Source organism: Camelus ferus, chromosome 24 (genome assembly GCF_009834535.1).
Source record: "Camelus ferus isolate YT-003-E chromosome 24, BCGSAC_Cfer_1.0, whole genome shotgun sequence".
NCBI lineage: Eukaryota > Metazoa > Chordata > Mammalia > Artiodactyla > Camelidae > Camelus > Camelus ferus.
The window spans coordinates 11,517,608-11,534,085 of NC_045719.1; the positions used below are offsets into that span (position 1 = coordinate 11,517,608).

The 16,478-nt window shown below is 41.0% G+C and overlaps 1 long non-coding RNA gene across 1 annotated transcript; it reads left to right on the forward strand.

The window, feature by feature from the left end:
• The first annotated feature begins 10,491 nt into the window (after positions 1–10,491).
• On the forward strand, positions 10,492–16,109 carry LOC116659611. The gene is made up of 3 exons (XR_004314980.1): positions 10,492–11,071; positions 13,967–14,051; positions 15,772–16,109. It is a non-coding gene; the product is annotated as an uncharacterized LOC116659611 (long non-coding RNA).
• Positions 16,110–16,478: the final 369 nt, after the last annotated feature.

The window sequence follows — 16,478 nt, forward strand, 5'->3', positions numbered from 1 at the left end:
GGTGCATTTCCATTTTCACTGTGGTTATTTCACCACTTGGAAAATTGGTCCTCAGTAGAATACTTTTGCCGTATTTTTCTTTTGGGAAACATTGAGAGACTGTTGTGCATGCAAGAAACCTAAAATGTTGGCCACCATGTATGTGGACACTGACTGGTTAAGTGAGAGGGACAGATGACGTAATCAGGCCAGGCTGATATCTTTCCAAGTCCTCTTATTTCAGTGGTACTGAGGCAGTGTCTCCCTGGCTGCTCATCTCAGTCTTGCCTCTTACCATTGTATGACCTTGGGTAAACTACTTAACCTCTCTGCCTTTGTTTCCTCATCTGCAAAGAATGGTACCTACCTGTGAGATGGTGGTGAGAATTGATTGAGTTTTGATAGGTAAAGCCCTCAGAACAGTATGTCACATATATAAACACGACGTATATATGAACACTGTACGTTGGTAGTGGTTGTTACAATTGTATTAGTTCTGAATGGCATAACTGCACCTCCTTCCCGCCTCCAGTACGGTGTTGTGTTGATGAAAGTCACTAGCTGAATGGATGAACCTAGGGTCTTATTTAACTATCATCACGTTCATGCAAATTCTGATGTATTGCATTTGGGATTTGAGGATGGGAGGCCAGAAGAAGAAAGGTATGATACTGTAGCGGAGCCGTTAAACAGTAATTCTAATGTTTGTGGCTTTGCCTGTTAAGTTTCTTACAGGTTTGAAAGCAGTAAGGAAGTCATACCATTATTTTTAAATCTTTAGTTGGAACTGTTGTAGATATGGTGAACATTCCCACTGTGTAACGGGGTCTCCCACGGTAATTCTCTTACAGACTCTCGGTCCCATGCTCTCCTCCCTAGGTTCACCTGCTTTTACCAGTTTCTTGTATCTCCTTCCGGTCATAGCCTGTATACACACAGGCACACAGTTGTAGGTTCCCCCTTTATTTGCATCTGGCAGCATGCTGATCTATCCGTTACCATTTCTGCATTCCCATTCTTCTTAATTCAATGTATACTATGTACCAGGCCAAGGGTCATAGTAGTATCTTGCTGTAATCTTTGGGAAAACAATGTATGAATTTTTCCTTGAGAGATTTAGTCACAGGTTTTCTTACTGTTTTGTAAATTTTCCTACTTCACTAGAAGAATCCAGTCTCATCTGAGTATGTGTTCACTGTTCCTCTTCCAAACAGTCCTGGTGAAAAGCAACCAGAGGGGTAGAGGTTTCCTCTGGGAGAAGGTAGGTAGAAGGAAAGATGAAGAAATCATTTAGGGAGAGAATTGAGTATTCCAGTTGTGATTACAAAGTTTCACTGACAGCAAGCACCCTTCTACCATGAACACTAGGATTGGAAGCCAACCTGAATGTCGGATCACTCTGAGCTCTTTTTTGTAAGATTGATAGTCTTCATTTAAAAGTAATAAATGGATAAGAATAGGGATGACCTCAATGTGAGGTTCCTGGGAGTGATTCCTAAAGGATGCCTGATACACAAAATACTCTTTTGTCAAATTTGTAATAATTTTCTGTATATGGGGCGCTATGGGGAACTCAGATGTATAAGATACTCCATGTCCTGGAGGACTTCTCCAGGACAGGGACTGTTTATACATAAACACTGATAATGCAAAGCAACACACACTCCACCTTAGGAGAAGTGTAAATAGTAGATTCTCATGGGTGCCTTTAAGAAAAAGTATATTACTTCCAAAGGGAACAATTGTGTTTACTCTCTCACAGAAGAAATAAAATTTGACCTAAGCAATGAAAAGAATGGGTAAGATTTTTTGGTTTTGGTGGATCCTTTTTTTTTTTTAATGTTTATTTTTTATTAAAATGTAGTTGATTTACAATGTTAGTTTCAGGTGAACAGCAAAGTAATTCAGTTGTACATATACAGACATGTCTTTTCATATTCTTTTCCATTATATGTTATTATAAGAAATTGAATATAGTTCCCTGTACTATGCAGATGTCTTTGTTTATTTTATATACAGTAATATGTATCTGTTAATCCCAAGCTCCCTCCCCTGCCCTTTCCTCTTTGGTAACCATAATTTGTTTCCTATGCCCATGAGTCTGTTTTTGGTTTGTAAATAGAATTTATCTTTTTTGGGCGGGGGGGGGGGGAAGATTTTGTAAGTCATGTATTCTTAGGCCTTCTAAGGGAAAGGATTGAAAAGCAAAAAAATACATATATATATATAAAGTACTTTTAGGGATGTGAATATCCAGGTCAGCTGATTATGAGAGTCATGTATGGGAGAAATGGAAAATAATTTTGAAAATTAAGATAGCAGCAACTGCTTATAGTGTCCAAGATTCATAGGTACAAAGGAATACAAAAGTCCCCTACCTTTGTCTTCTAGATACATTATAATTTTTTATTTCAACGAGATCATAGAAAAAGAGTGGTGACAGTTGCCTGAAACCAACCCCCCCACACCCAGAAGCTTTTCCCTTGATTATAACAATGATACAGTCTCCTTGTAGAAGATTTGGAAAATAAAAAGACCATAAGGAAAGTGAAAACACTTAATATTTCGGTGCATTTCTTTCTGTTCTTTTTTTCTGTGCTCAGTCTGTAGATGTTTCAGGTCATGCTGTTGATCCAGCTTGCTGTCCTTACCCACACACCATTGGAGATGCCAGGAAAAAACTGAGAAGAAACACAACCAGGAGAATAAAAATGTCACATTGGAGCTCTGTCCCTCAAAGTGATGTTGAGACCACGTTTCTGGTTTCCTCATTTAAGCATGTGGATTTGTTTAAAACAATTCCAATTTGCTGCACTTGGGTAAAATGGAAGTACCTTTTTTTGTCTCATCATGGCTTGCATTGGGCCTCTCCATGAGAAGATGACATGGAGGAAGAGTTGCCACAATTCTTTTCAGCGAATTCCATAGCAATGTTACCCATGAGGTTGGGGCTGTTTGTAATTTTAATGGAGACTTTGCCTGAAGATGATGGGGAAGGCGAGGATGTGCTGGTTGGCTTCCTGGGCTTTCGTTTCCCTAAATTAGAGAGGGAAGCTGTGCTGGGCCGTCTCCAAGGAACCTTTAAACTTTCAGGTGGCAACATGAGTGTCTCACTGGGTGCTTAGGAATGTTAATTCCTGTAAGAGTAGAAGGTGGTTGCCTCTAATGCTGTTGAGAGCAGTTGAATAAATGATGCATCATGTCTTTTCCATCTCTTCTGCCGTTATCACAAAATAGAAGTCACATGTGGTGCTGGACCAGACCCCAATCAAAGAACAATACAAGCGTCCTTATTGGATGAGTTTCCTAGAGCTGCTTTAATGAATTGCCACAACTGGGTGGCTTAATGCGTTAAATTCTCTCACAGTTCTAGAGGCCAGAAGTCTGACATCAGGTATCAGCAGGGCCACACTCCCTGTTCAGGCTCTGGGGAGAATCTTCTTTGCCTTTCCAGCATCTGGTGGCATTTGATGTTCCTTGGCTTGGCAGCAGGTCTCCAATGTCTGCTTCCATCTTGACGTGTTCTTCTCTGCGCCTTCTGTGTCCTCACTCTTTTTATAAGGACACCAGAATTTAGAGCCCGCTCAATACGGTACAATCTCATCTTGACCTTTAACTAACATCTGCAAAGACCCTATTTCTAAATGGGGCCACATTCTGAGGCTCCAGGTGGACATTAATTTGGGGGTGGAGGGGATACTAGTCAACCCACTATGGGAGCACATTGCATATGATTATGTATTCCTAATACTTTATTTTCTATCACTGACTTCAGTGGTTGCGGGAAACGTTAATGGTTGTTTTGTGTCTCCCTAAATGGGTGACTTAGAATCTTGAGGTTTGTCAAGACACCTGTCCTCCCCTTCTCCCCCCTTCTCTCCACTTTAGGTTCAGAAGTTCCTAGCAGGTGGCTCTATTCTGAGAAATGTGTCTTTGGTGTGGTTTAGACTGTGCCATCCTGGTGTTTACAGAAGCATATGCAGTGACTCTGTCTCAGAATCCCTTTGAGATTTTGAATGCTATGTACATGTTGACTCTTAAGGAAATTCTCCACACTATGAGTAAATCATAAGTTTATTTCATGTGGAAGTGCTGATTCTAACAGGTATCAAGTGTTAGAATTTTTTAATAAAAATGAACCCAGATCCTCTCTGCAAGAACTTCAAGAGAGTATAGATAGGCATGTCTCATTTAATTCCGCTTTGCTTTACAAATTGAAGGTTGTGGCAACCTGCGTCAAGCAAGTCTGTCAGCGCCATTTTTCCAATAGCATTTGCTCATTTTGGTGTTTTTTTTTTTAACTTGTGAGATTAATTTTTTTAACTGAAGTATATAGTTGACTTACAATGTTGTGTTAATTTCTGGTGTATAATGTGATTCAGTTATACATATATATGTTTTCATATTCTTTTTCATTATAGATTATTACAAGGTATTGAATATAGTTCCTTGTGCTGTACGGTAGGAACTTGTTGTTTATCTGCTTTATATATAGTAGTTTGTATCTGCTAATCCCAAACTCTTAATTTAGCCCTCTCCCCTTCCTTTATCCTTTGTTAACGATAAATTTGCTTTCTATATTTGTGAGTCTGCTTCTGTTTTGTAAGTAAACTCATTTATATCATTTTTTTAGGTTCCACATATAAGTGATATCGTATGATATTCATCTTTCTCTGTCTGACTTACTTCACTTAATATGATAATCTCTAGGTCCATCCACATTGCTGCAAATGGCATTATTTCACTCTTTTTAATGGCTGAGTAGTATTCCATTGTGTATATATACCATGTCTTCTTTATCCAGTCATCTGTTGATAGGCATTTATGTTGCTTCCATGTCTTGGCTACAGTAAATAATGCTACTATGAACATTGGGGTGTATGTATCTTTTCGAATTATAGTGTTCTCCAGATATATGCCCAGGAGTGGGATTGCTGGATCATATGGTAAGTCTGTTTTCTGGTTTTTTTTTTTTTCATTTGCTCACTTTGTGTCTCTGTGTCACATTTTGTTAAATATCTTGCAATATTTCAAACCTTCCACCAGCAAAAAGATTATGACTCACTGAAGGCTCAGATGTTAAGTATTTTTAAATTAAGATGTGTATATTGGTTTTTTAGACATAATGCTATTGCACACTTAGTAGACTATAGTATAAACATAACTTTATGTGGACTGGGAAACCAAACAATTTGTATGACTTGGTTTTAATGTGGTGGCCTGGTACCCCGGAGGCTTGTGATGAAGATGGCAGTGCCACCAGGTGGCTCCTCCACCAGTCAGTGGGTGTGTGGTGTCCCAACCATGTCTCCCCTACAGGATTGGACATTGTCTCCCAAACTGGAAAACCGAGGAGAGAAGCTTGGTGTTTCCCCTCTCACTGCCCTGTTCTCCTGGAGCAAAGCCTCTGGCTCCACAATCAAGATGGTAGACCTGTCTTACTTCCAGACCCTTCTATCCCTAACTGGAGCCCCTTGCCTTCCATTCGGGCACTAACTAAAGGCCTGTTAACCAACCACGGGCTCCCTGGTTATTTTGGGGGGTTGGAAAAGAGATCAGTTTATTGCTTAGAAGCCTAGTATATCCACTGTAGGAAGGGGTTTGAGAGAAGAAATCCCTTCCAAATACCATGGTAGGCTGGTGATTGAGCCCCAAGGGGTTTAGGTGGGGTCCGATGTGCATTTACAGGTACAAGAGAGATGAGCATCTGTCCTGAGACCAGCGCAGCCCCGCTGGTGTGGCCCTCACCGTCCACACTGGAAGAGAAGCCCTGAGTTACAGTGGGGCCAGGGGATGTTACCGGGGGGGTGGGTGCTGGGTGGGGTCTCACCTGGCTCACAGACCATGTGGCAGAGGCCACAGCTCAGAAACGTGGAGGTCAGGGACGCTCCTGACATTTGTTCTGCACCTCCGTGTGGGACAGGAGGCTGGCAATGTCCCCGGGAGGCACTCCTAGGAAGGTCTCCAAGTAGAACATACAGCCAAAGGGCAGAGGGAGGGACACTGTGGCTTGACAGTCAGTGCCGTCTCTCCCTACTCAAAATCTGGATCGGTGGTTTGACATTGAGGACCCGCAGCTGCTGCTTCTGTAGTTCAAGAGCCTGAGCGTCCCCACGCGTCTGCCCCCAGGTCGGGTTCGTGCTGCGTTTCCTTCGTGCGCGTGTTTCTCACGACTTGCCCACCTGGATGGCGGAGGGGCTCAAGGGAGGAGAGCCGAAAGGGTTATGGTGGGAAAGAATGAGGATGGGGCAGCAGGCAGCTCTGCCTTCCAAGCCCTCAGTGGCTGAACAGCCTGTGCTCCCGGGCGCCTTACTCTCCTCTCGGGTCCGCAGGTCCACCTGTGCCAGGGGAGATGCCTACCTTGCAGGGTCACTGAATGTCTAGTAAGCGAGTGCCCAGGGACGAGTCTGGGACGTGTGAGATGCTTCGTAAACTAAAAGGTAAGCGAACAAACAGACTTCCTACTAAATCTGACACCCTGTAGATATTTCCTTCTGACCCAGGACAAGCTCAGCTTCAAGAATTGCAGCTTTAGGGAAGTTTGGTGGAAAAGAATTTGTGAAATCTGCCCTGGCAGGAAGCATGGAGCTTGGAGTCCTGTCTTTGTGCCGCAATCAGGAAGTGTGTGCAGGAAAGAACGTGTGGGGGCTGTTTTCTCTGCACTGACGCCCTGCAAGCTCCCCGTGTCCGCTGCTATACGTCTTCAGGGTCTAAACAAACAAGATCGAGTGCAATATATGAAACAACCATGGGAGTGTCTTTTCATCCTGGATTGAACAATTTCAAACTTTCATCTGATGTTTTTTCAGGGGAAGGGAGGGGGAGGGTCTTAACTCTTAATGAAAAATCAGACCTCAACATCTCCTGTAGAGCCGAGGCCTCTGGTACTGGACCTGGAGCCTTTGAGCTCTGAGAGTTTATTGTAAACATCAGTGTGGCCAAAACCCACAACCGAGTGCTGTTCCTGGGAAGTGAGTGGATGAGTGGTTTTTGTTTGTTTTTTTTTTTTAATTCAGCAAATAACATGGCTTCTCTCTGTATCTTTATTTCTCATGGGCTCTGGCTTTGCCAGGATGGTCAGTCTCTTTTATAGATAAATATGTGCTTATTTTATTAAAAACAAAAGCCACTTAAATGCAGATGGTGTGCTTCCTGCTTGCTAGTCCTCACAGATTCCTTGTTGCAACTGAAGCAGGCGTGTTACTTTGATAGCTGTATGAAATAACCTTAACTCTGCCTGGGGATATTTATAACAAAACATGCAGAATTATTGCACCATAAAGCCTGCTTCACTGATTCTTGCTGATTAAAAACTTTTTTTTTAAGACTAATGTAATAAAAGCCGAAGACCCAACAGCTGGAGCTCTGAAGACAGCCCAGCTGCAGCCACGGCAACTCCCCCTCTGCCCGTTGATTCAAACCCTGCGCCCGGAGCAGCCAGGCCTGCTCCGTGGCCCCTTCCCAGAGGCGCTTCATGCATCACCGACCTTCCCGCCCCAAGCCCAGGCAGGGTATGAATGGCCTTGGGAGGGACGGGCTTGTCTTTCTGCCACGCTGCAGGCCAGAGCCAAGTTTGGCTTCAGGAAAAACTAAAGCAGAGTCATCTCTGGTATTAAGCAAGGCCAACCCTGTCCCCTGGCAGACAGGCCAAACAGGACAGAGGCATTTCTAATTGATGGTAGAACCTTGCAGGTATAAGAAGTTGGCAGGAACTGACATAACCCTTTATTCCTCCTTCCAAGGTGCCCATTTACCGGGCATATCCTCTAGGGCACTGTGAAATCAGATCCATCAGTGGGGTTTTTTCCCTTGGCTGTTGGCCAGAATCAGACTGGTTTCGTCAGGCTCTGCGTGTGGACGCGGTGTGTGTTAATTGGTGCATTCAGCGTTAATCCGCATTTTCTTTAGGTGCTACCAAGAGCTTTCCCATAACCTCTCCCACCACCACCCTCTTCTCTTTTCTCACATCCCCTCTTCGTTCTTCAACCCCTCCCCTGGCCACACACGTTCTCACACAGACTTAATACTTCATCCGTCAGAGTCAGAGGTTTCCCTAAATTTAGCAAGGGCAGAAAATCTGTTAACAGAAAAAAGCATTTTCATATTCCTGACAGGTGACCAAAGAGAATTACAGCACATTCCTCCTAAGCCCCGCTGTCTGGGAGCTTGGGCTGAGAAGGCACTGCTGCTCTGTTAGAGGCGCCTCTGACCGCTGATCGCCGATCCTGGGTGACCCTCACTGCTTTTAATGAGACTGAATGGAATGAAAAGACTCATGAGCCAGGGAACACCCATGCGCCCCACACTCACTTAGAATACAAGCCTGTTGCTCTTACCTCTAGGTCTCCTGTGCACCCTCCTGATCCATCTCCTTCTCCCTCCCCTTGGAAGTGGTTCATCACCCTAAGTTGTGCGTTCATCAGTCCCTCCGTTGTTGTTGTTGGTTTTTTTTTTTTTTAACATTTTCATGTATATTGAGTATCTCTCCCTAGAATATTCAGTTTGTACGTCTCTGAACTTCATACGATGGAATGATATTCTGCACCTTGCTTCTGTCTGGTAACATCAGGCTCCTTGTGCAGTGTCGCTGCTGCACTGAGTACCATCGTGTGGCGATACTGATTCCGATGGACATTTAGACTGTTTTCAGGATTTTACTATTTCAAACTTCCCTGCTGTGCTATGTACATTCTAGGTATGTCTCCTTATTCAAGACTTGCTCTAGAAGCAAAATGACTGGTTCTAGAATGTGTACATCTTCAATTCTCCAACGTGGCTGGGTCAGTTTCTATTCTGCTCCAGGGTAGTGAGTGTACCGTTTGTTTCCTTACCAACACTTGACATTGTTTTTTACCTGTGCCAATCCAATGAGCAGAAAATGGTAGCTCACTGTGGTTTCGATTTGAATTCCCCTCTTGGTTAATGAGGATGGGTATCTTTTAATATGCAAATTCGCCATTGTGACGCTCCTATTCAAATATTTTGCCAATTTTTCTTAATGAATTTATAGAGATTCTTTATATATTTTGGATTTGACCAGTCCTTAATCAGTTATGTGTATTGCAGATACATACCCCCAATTTTGGCTTATTATTTCACTCTCTTTGTGGTGCCTTTTGATGAATAGAAGTTATTAATTTTAACATAGTTAAGTTCTTTCATCTTTCCCTTTAGAATTTGTATAATTGTGTCTAGTTTCAGGAATCCTTTCCTACCACATACAAGTTGATAAACATAGTCATCTAAGTTGTTTTTTTAAAGTGTTGTAGTTTTATCTTTTGCACTTAGCTCTTTCTTTAGCCCAGCTTAAATTGATTTATTTTTTAATGATGTGAGTTCAGGGTCCAATTAAAACTTTCCCTCCATATGCGTAAGCCATATTCTACCAGTTTACTGATTAGTCCGTCCTTTCCATTGATCTGTAATGCTGCCAATTTCATATCAATATTGGTCTCTTTGAGGCTCTCAGTTCTGTTGATCAGTTTGTCTATCTCTAACACCACGCTGTTTTATTTACTATGGCTTAAAATAAATGCTGATACCTTATGATGCCAGTTCCACACTCCTCCTCCCCCGTTCTTCTTCAAGACTGTCTTGGCTGCTACGCTGTTCTTGTCCCTTCACACTTCCATATAAATTTTAGAATCAGCTCATCAAGTTCTACAAAAACTCCATTGGTATTCGACTGGAACTGAACTCAGTCTGTAGATGGATTTGGGGGAAATTGGTGTCTTTATCGATTAAAAAAGTTTTATACTACTGTAAATTGTACTTTTAAAACAATTTCTAGCATTATTTGTTGATAGATGAAAATGAAATTGATCTTTGTATATTGATTTTATATCCATCCAGCCTCTTTACTAAAATTCCATCAATACTAATAATCTTTCTGGTAGATTTTTTAGGGTTGTTTTTGAAGACAGCTGTATCATATGCAAATAACAACAGATTTGTTTTTTCCTTTGTGATCTTTACACTTCTTATTTCTTTTTCTTGCCTCCCTTTGGCTTGAATCTCTAGTACAAAGTGAATTAGAAGTAGTGAAGAGTGGACACGTTTATTTGTCTCGTACCTGATATTAAAAGACATGCATGTGGTGTTTCACCATATGATGATGTCTGTAGAGTGATATCTAGGCTGAAGAAGTTCCTTTATGCTCTTTGGTTGTTAAGAGTTTTTTGTTTTTTTAAATCATGAGTAGTACTTCAACAGATACTTTTTTCTGCTTTAATTGAGAAGATAAGATGACTTTACCCCTTTAATCTGTTGATGGAGTAAATTATATTAATTGATTTTCTTTTTTTTAATTGATTTTCTAACGTTTATGACCAATTAGGTCATAAGTGATTTTATGCAGTGCTGGAGTTTGTTAGTATTTCTGGTTATGTCTTGTTGCAGAACAGACTACCTCAAAACTTAGTTGATTAAAACAATATCCATTTTATTTTATCTATAATTTTGCTGGTCAAGAATTTAGGCAAGACTCAGCTCAGGGATTTTCCTGTTTCTGTATGGACTCCTTGAGGTCACCTGGTGGGATTAACCTGGCAGATGGGCTGGTCAGGCGGGTCTAAGGCAGCCTCATTCATACGTCTGGCACCTTGACAGAGATGGCTGAAAAATTACTCATCTGGGATTGTCAGTCGCAGCGCCTTGATGTTGCCTCTGCAGCTGGCACTCGCAGGCTAGTCTTAACTCTTTATGTGGCTGCTCAAGGCTCCTAGAGGACATTTCTAAGAGACTAAGGCAGAAGCTACAAGCTTTTTCTCATCAGCCTTTTTCCCATCATTCTATGGTGCTGTTCCAATCTTCTGTATTTGTAGGAGGTCATGCCATAGCACATTCTATTGATGAAGCACTTTTCTAGAGCCAACCTAGATTCAAGGGGGAAAGAGTTAGACTCTACCTCTTAGTGGGAGAAGTAGCAAAAAAAAAAAAAAAAAAAAAGTGCTGTCATCTTTAATCTGCCATTGTTAAGTAGCAGTTTATTATTTTTACATCTATATTTCATAAGTGAGATTGCAATTTTCCTGTTAACTATACTTACCTGTTTTTGATGCCAAAGTTATGCCAGCCTCATTAAAATGAGATGGTGAGCCTTACCTATTTTTCTCTATGATAAAATAATCTAAAACTAGTTTCATTTCTTGAATGTTGGTAGAATTAGCTGGTAAAATCATTTGAGCCTTTCTTTTTTGAAAAATTTTCAAATATTGTTTTGATTTATTTAATGGTTACAGGACTATTTGAGTTTGCTATTTTTTTCCTTGAGTTAGTTATATTTATCTAGTAGTTTTTCATTTCATGTATGTTTTCAAATTTATTGGCATGAATTTGTTTATGGTAATCTCTTAAATCTTTGCAGTTTCTGCGACATCAATAATTATGCCTCATTTTTCATTTCTGATATTGTTATCTGTGCTGCTCTTTTTGTCTTGATTGATCTTGCCAGAAATGTATAAATTTTATCAGTTTTGCCCCAAAACCAACTTTTGTCTCTTTTGTTTCTCTCTATATTTTTGTCCTCTATTTCATTAATTTCTTATCTCTTTTATCTTTCTTTGGGTTCATTCTATTCTTTTTCTATCTTCTTAGGTTGTATGCTTAGCTCATTACCTCTATTATAAATTGTGTATCTTAGCGTCTTTGAGTCACTGGTTATAAGCATAGTTTAAAATTTCTAACCATTAGGAAGTTATCTTTTTGTTAACTACATTGTAGTCAGACAATGTGGTCTGTGTGATACTAACACTTTAAAATCTATAGGTGTGTTATCACTGAAAATAATTTATATTTTGTAGTTGTTTGGTATAGTTTTCTACAAATATATATTGGATCGATCTTATGGTGCTGTTCCAATCTTCTGTATTTGTACAGGGTTCTTTGCTGTTTTGTTTTATTTTTTGTTGTTGTTTTGTTTTGCTTTGTATTCTTGGTGTCTCAGTTGCTGGGACAGGTGTAATAAATGTTCCGACCCTAAGAGTGGATTGATTTATCTCCCCTGTAAGTATCAACATTTTTTCTTTTATATATTTAGAAGCTATATTTTTAAGTGTTATACATGTCAAAAGTTGCTCCATTTTCGCAGTAAACTTAAACTTTAATCACTATATAGTGATTCTGTTTATTTCTAGTAGTGCTTCTTGTCTTGGTGTCTATTTTGTGTGCTATTAATTTAGGCACCTCAACTTTTTTGATTAGCATTTTCCTGGAATATCATTCTCAGTCCTTTTTACTTTCACCTTTTATGTTCCTGCGTTTTAAATGCATTACCTATAAACAGCATATAGACAGATTTTTTTAAACTGAGATTTTATCAGTTTTTTTATTGATTGTGATTACTGATTATATTTGCCATTTTATTAAAAACTTTCTATTTGTCTTAACTTCGTTTCTTTTTCTCTCCTTACCTGACTTCTTTTATCTTTTTAATATTTATTCCTTATTTTAACTTTTTTATTACAAAAAATTTTAAACACATACAAAACTGGAGAAACCATTTCTCAGCTTTACTGAACATCAATAAACTTCTTCTATCCTCTATATTTTCCACAACCCAATATTAGATTGTTTTTAAGTGAAACAAAGCCATCATATGACTTCATTCATACATTCCTCAGTGTGTACCTATAATATTTAAGAGGTCTTTTATAAAACAAAACCACATTATCATTTCACATAATAAAAAAAAAGTAATTCTTTAATATCATTAAATATCCAGTTAGTGTTCAAATTTTCCTAATTGTTAACTGTTGGTATCTTTGAATTGGATCCAATAAGGCCCACCTGCTTCTTTCTCTTTTAGAGTAAAATTATTTCTTACCTCATTTTCCTCTTTCTATTTCCCCTTACCTGAAAATGATACACTTTTTTTTTTTTCATTTTTTTCTTATTCTATCACCAGAGTCTAAGGATCATCAGTATTTTTTCCCTCTTTCTGAACAATATATGATTTGGGGGACACTTTAACTCCTATCAACAAACCCTTCCTCTAATTTCAGATTATATGCTATAATGTTTTATATTTTGATTCGCTAATTCTCTGCTCAGTTATATCCAATCTGCTGTTAAACTCAACTACTGAGTTTCACATCAACATTTTAATTTCTTGAAGATTTTAAAAATTCTTTTTCAAATATGGCTGCGTATAGTCTCTTCTCTTTACTCGTGTTTTAAGTTCCTTATTTTGTCTTCTAAGATGTATATTCTGTGTCTGATAATTCCACGGGTCTGATTCTCCTGTGTGTGTGTTTTTCTCCAGCTTGCACTCACTCATGCTTTGTTTCCTTACGTATTTTGTGACTCTTGACTGTGAGCTGACTTCTGTGGGAATTCTTTGCAACTTGGCTGAAGAGTTTCTCTTGGGAAGACTAGCATCTGCCTCTTTCAGGCATCTGGGGGCACCTTCTGTCATAGACACCTGTAAACTAAATATTCAACTTAAGGTTTTTCCTTCCTCCTCAGTTCAAGGTTCACAGAGTTCCTTGCACCTCCTTGGAGGAGGAAATAGAGGAGCCTATTTCTCACTCACTCGTACAAGGAAGATAAAACCCATTGGGGTTCTAACTTTATGTAGGGGGTGTTCTACTAGACTCCGTGCCTTCATTGGACCTGTTTCCTTCCCCCAACAAGGCTGTGAAAAACAAAATTCTAGTTCACTGTCACCACAAATGTCATCAAGGAGAAAGCTGGCTTCGGAATTCTGCTTGTCTCTCTGGTTTTTCACTTGTTTTCAGTCTCCTGCCATTTTTCTGGCCAGACTCAACAACGCTTGTCATAGACCAGCATTGTTCATTGTTTTCCATAGGAGGATGGGTCAGTACATCTTCTCCATCACGCCCCAGAAGCAGAAGTCCTCCCAATGGTTCCTATTCCAGTTCCTACTCCCAGAGCGCTGGTTCTTGTTAGACAAATTTTGGGGAGTTTCCAACTTGAATCAAGCAAGCCCCCCTGGCGGCTTTTCAGTCCGTGTCTCCATCTCTTTCAGATGCACCTTCTCCTCTGCACCTAGACCCCAGACCCTCAGAGGCACCTCGGCTTGCTTACACTACAAAGTACAGGGAGACCATCAGGTATGAGTTCTCTCATACTCTGTCCTCGCCGCTTTTCCTCTTTATCCTGTTTATCCTCCCTACTTATTCTTCTTTTAAGTCCTATTTGGAAAAGTCCCTCTTTCCAAGGCCAGCTCCTCTCTTCTTGCTATGAATATCATCTTTGCAGTTGATACTTCTCCCTCCTCACACGCTTCCGTTGCATCTTTGCCCATCATCCTGGTGCTAATTTTCCAAGGCTGAATATGGTACTTTCTCTTCTGTGATGCCTTTTGAAGTGTCCTTTCCTTTTCATCCCACACTTCCTCTCTGCACTCCAATAGCAGTTTATTGCCAACGTGAACAAAGGACTGAACTCTGTCCTGCAGTATTATTGTGTGTGTAACAGTCATCTATCCTGCTAAATCGTGGGCTCCTTAGAGAAAGCACTGGTTTTCATTTTATTATGATTTCTTACTGTGCTTTGCACATGGTGGCTCATTGTCAGTTAACACATGAATTCCTCCTTGTCTTTTCTAGAAATCAGCCTTTCCGATTAGCTCTTTTCCTTACTCATTCTCCATCTTCACTAGACCCCTCCCTTCTCTAGTCAGACACATGCAAGTATTTGACTTTGAAGGGAAAGAAAATTATCTTCACTTGGTCCTGCTGTTCCCTTTTTTAATCTTCTAAATATCTCATGCATATGGTCTATGACTTCTATCTTCTTCCTTTGCCCTGAGTCTTTCTTAACCATCTGTAATCTAACCTCCACCCTCAGCGCTTGATTGCGATTACACTCTTAAAAATGAAATCGTTCCTTCTATTACCAGCACCTCCTCTTGTCCGCGACTCTGAGCACTCCTGCTGGGAAAGCATCCTCTGCCCGGGTGACCCTGCAGGGCCTGGTGCCCCTCCTGCCCCGTGACGGCTCCACCCAAGCCTCTTCTCAGTCCACAGCATTCCCGTTTGGACTGAGGGCTCTCCTGCCTTCATGACTTTAGCCTTGATTAATGGGGCTTCTTTTCACACCCTGATTCTCCATCTAATCTCTTCTAAATCTAAAATCTTACATCCCTAAATTCTCTGAAACATTTTCATTTAGTGTCCCAATACTCAAGATGGCTGGCTGTCTTTCCTAAATTTTTAACATTCATCTCTTCCATCACCTCCTGAGTCATTTAGATTAAAAAATCTCCATGTAGTTTGGTTCCTCCCACTTTCTCACGCTTGTCTCCCTTGCCTCCTGTTAGGCTGGTTCAGCCTTCACAGCATCCCTGTCCCTTCCGGCTGCCGTTACTCTGGTTTAGGGTCTCAACCCCGGATCCATGTGCCACGTTCTGTTATCGGCCTCTTTCCTTTCTCAGCCAACTTGCCTTGTGTCCCAGGAATTTCCCTTGGGATATGGTGAAAGGCTCTGGGAAAAGAGTGTGGATTTTAGAATCAGATGAGCCAGGATCTGAACCCCAGCTCCACTGCTTACTGGGTCGGGAGTGTCAGTTTCCTCAGCTGCTATGAGAGTTGGATTTTAGGGAGTATTAAGTGAGACGATATAAAAAGGTAACTTCCATATTCAACAAATCAGTCTCAGAGCAGTTAAGTAACCTTCCCAAGGTCATGGTCTATAAAGCAGAGCACATCTGTGAAAAGATTTTTCACACATCTCACAGGTCAAGGTGAATTAAGCCTCTAATTGGCCTGTATTAATGAGCTCATATTCCTAATGTCTAGAAACAAATTCTAGATTCATCTGGTTCTTCAGGATCCAAGAGAAGCACTGACTGTGCCGGGACTGGAGCAGATCCAAACTGATGTCAGGGGCCAGGACCATACAGACAGGGCCATGCGGGGTTGGTGTGGAGGCCAGCACGTGTGGACGCAGGGAGGAGGGCACGGCGAGGAGAGGGAAGATTGTGTCCAAAGGACCCCTGCCCAGCACGACTGTCCCTGGAAAATGAGAAAGGATGTGGAGCTCATTGTGTGTTTTTACGATGTTCAACGAATTTAATCCTTTTCTGCCTACGGCGGTTCACTCTTCACAGGGGTCTTGGGGATTTGGCCAATTGTGAGAATGTCTGTGGTGTTATTAAAGCTCACTGTATGAGGTTGGCAGCCATTACTTTCAAACCATAAATTTCATCCTTTAAAACAATGAGAATTACCGCTTTGAAAAAGTCCATTTGATGATGGAAAGTACAGTCATAGGAAACACAAAAACAAAACTCAGGGTCCCCACTTCTGTCTCAGTCCTGGCTCTGACTGGGGTCAGGCGTCCACACCATATGAGGGGCTGGAGTCTCCCCGCCAGGAGCCTCTGTGATGGACACTGTGGTGGAGCCATGAAAACATCCAGGAGCATAAACTTAGAAAGGATGGGGGGAGGAAGGAAGAGGAAAGCACCTCGGTCCATGACAACCCCCTCTTCTTAGCTACTTGGGGTCATACGTCTGGTCTTCAACACGGTGACAG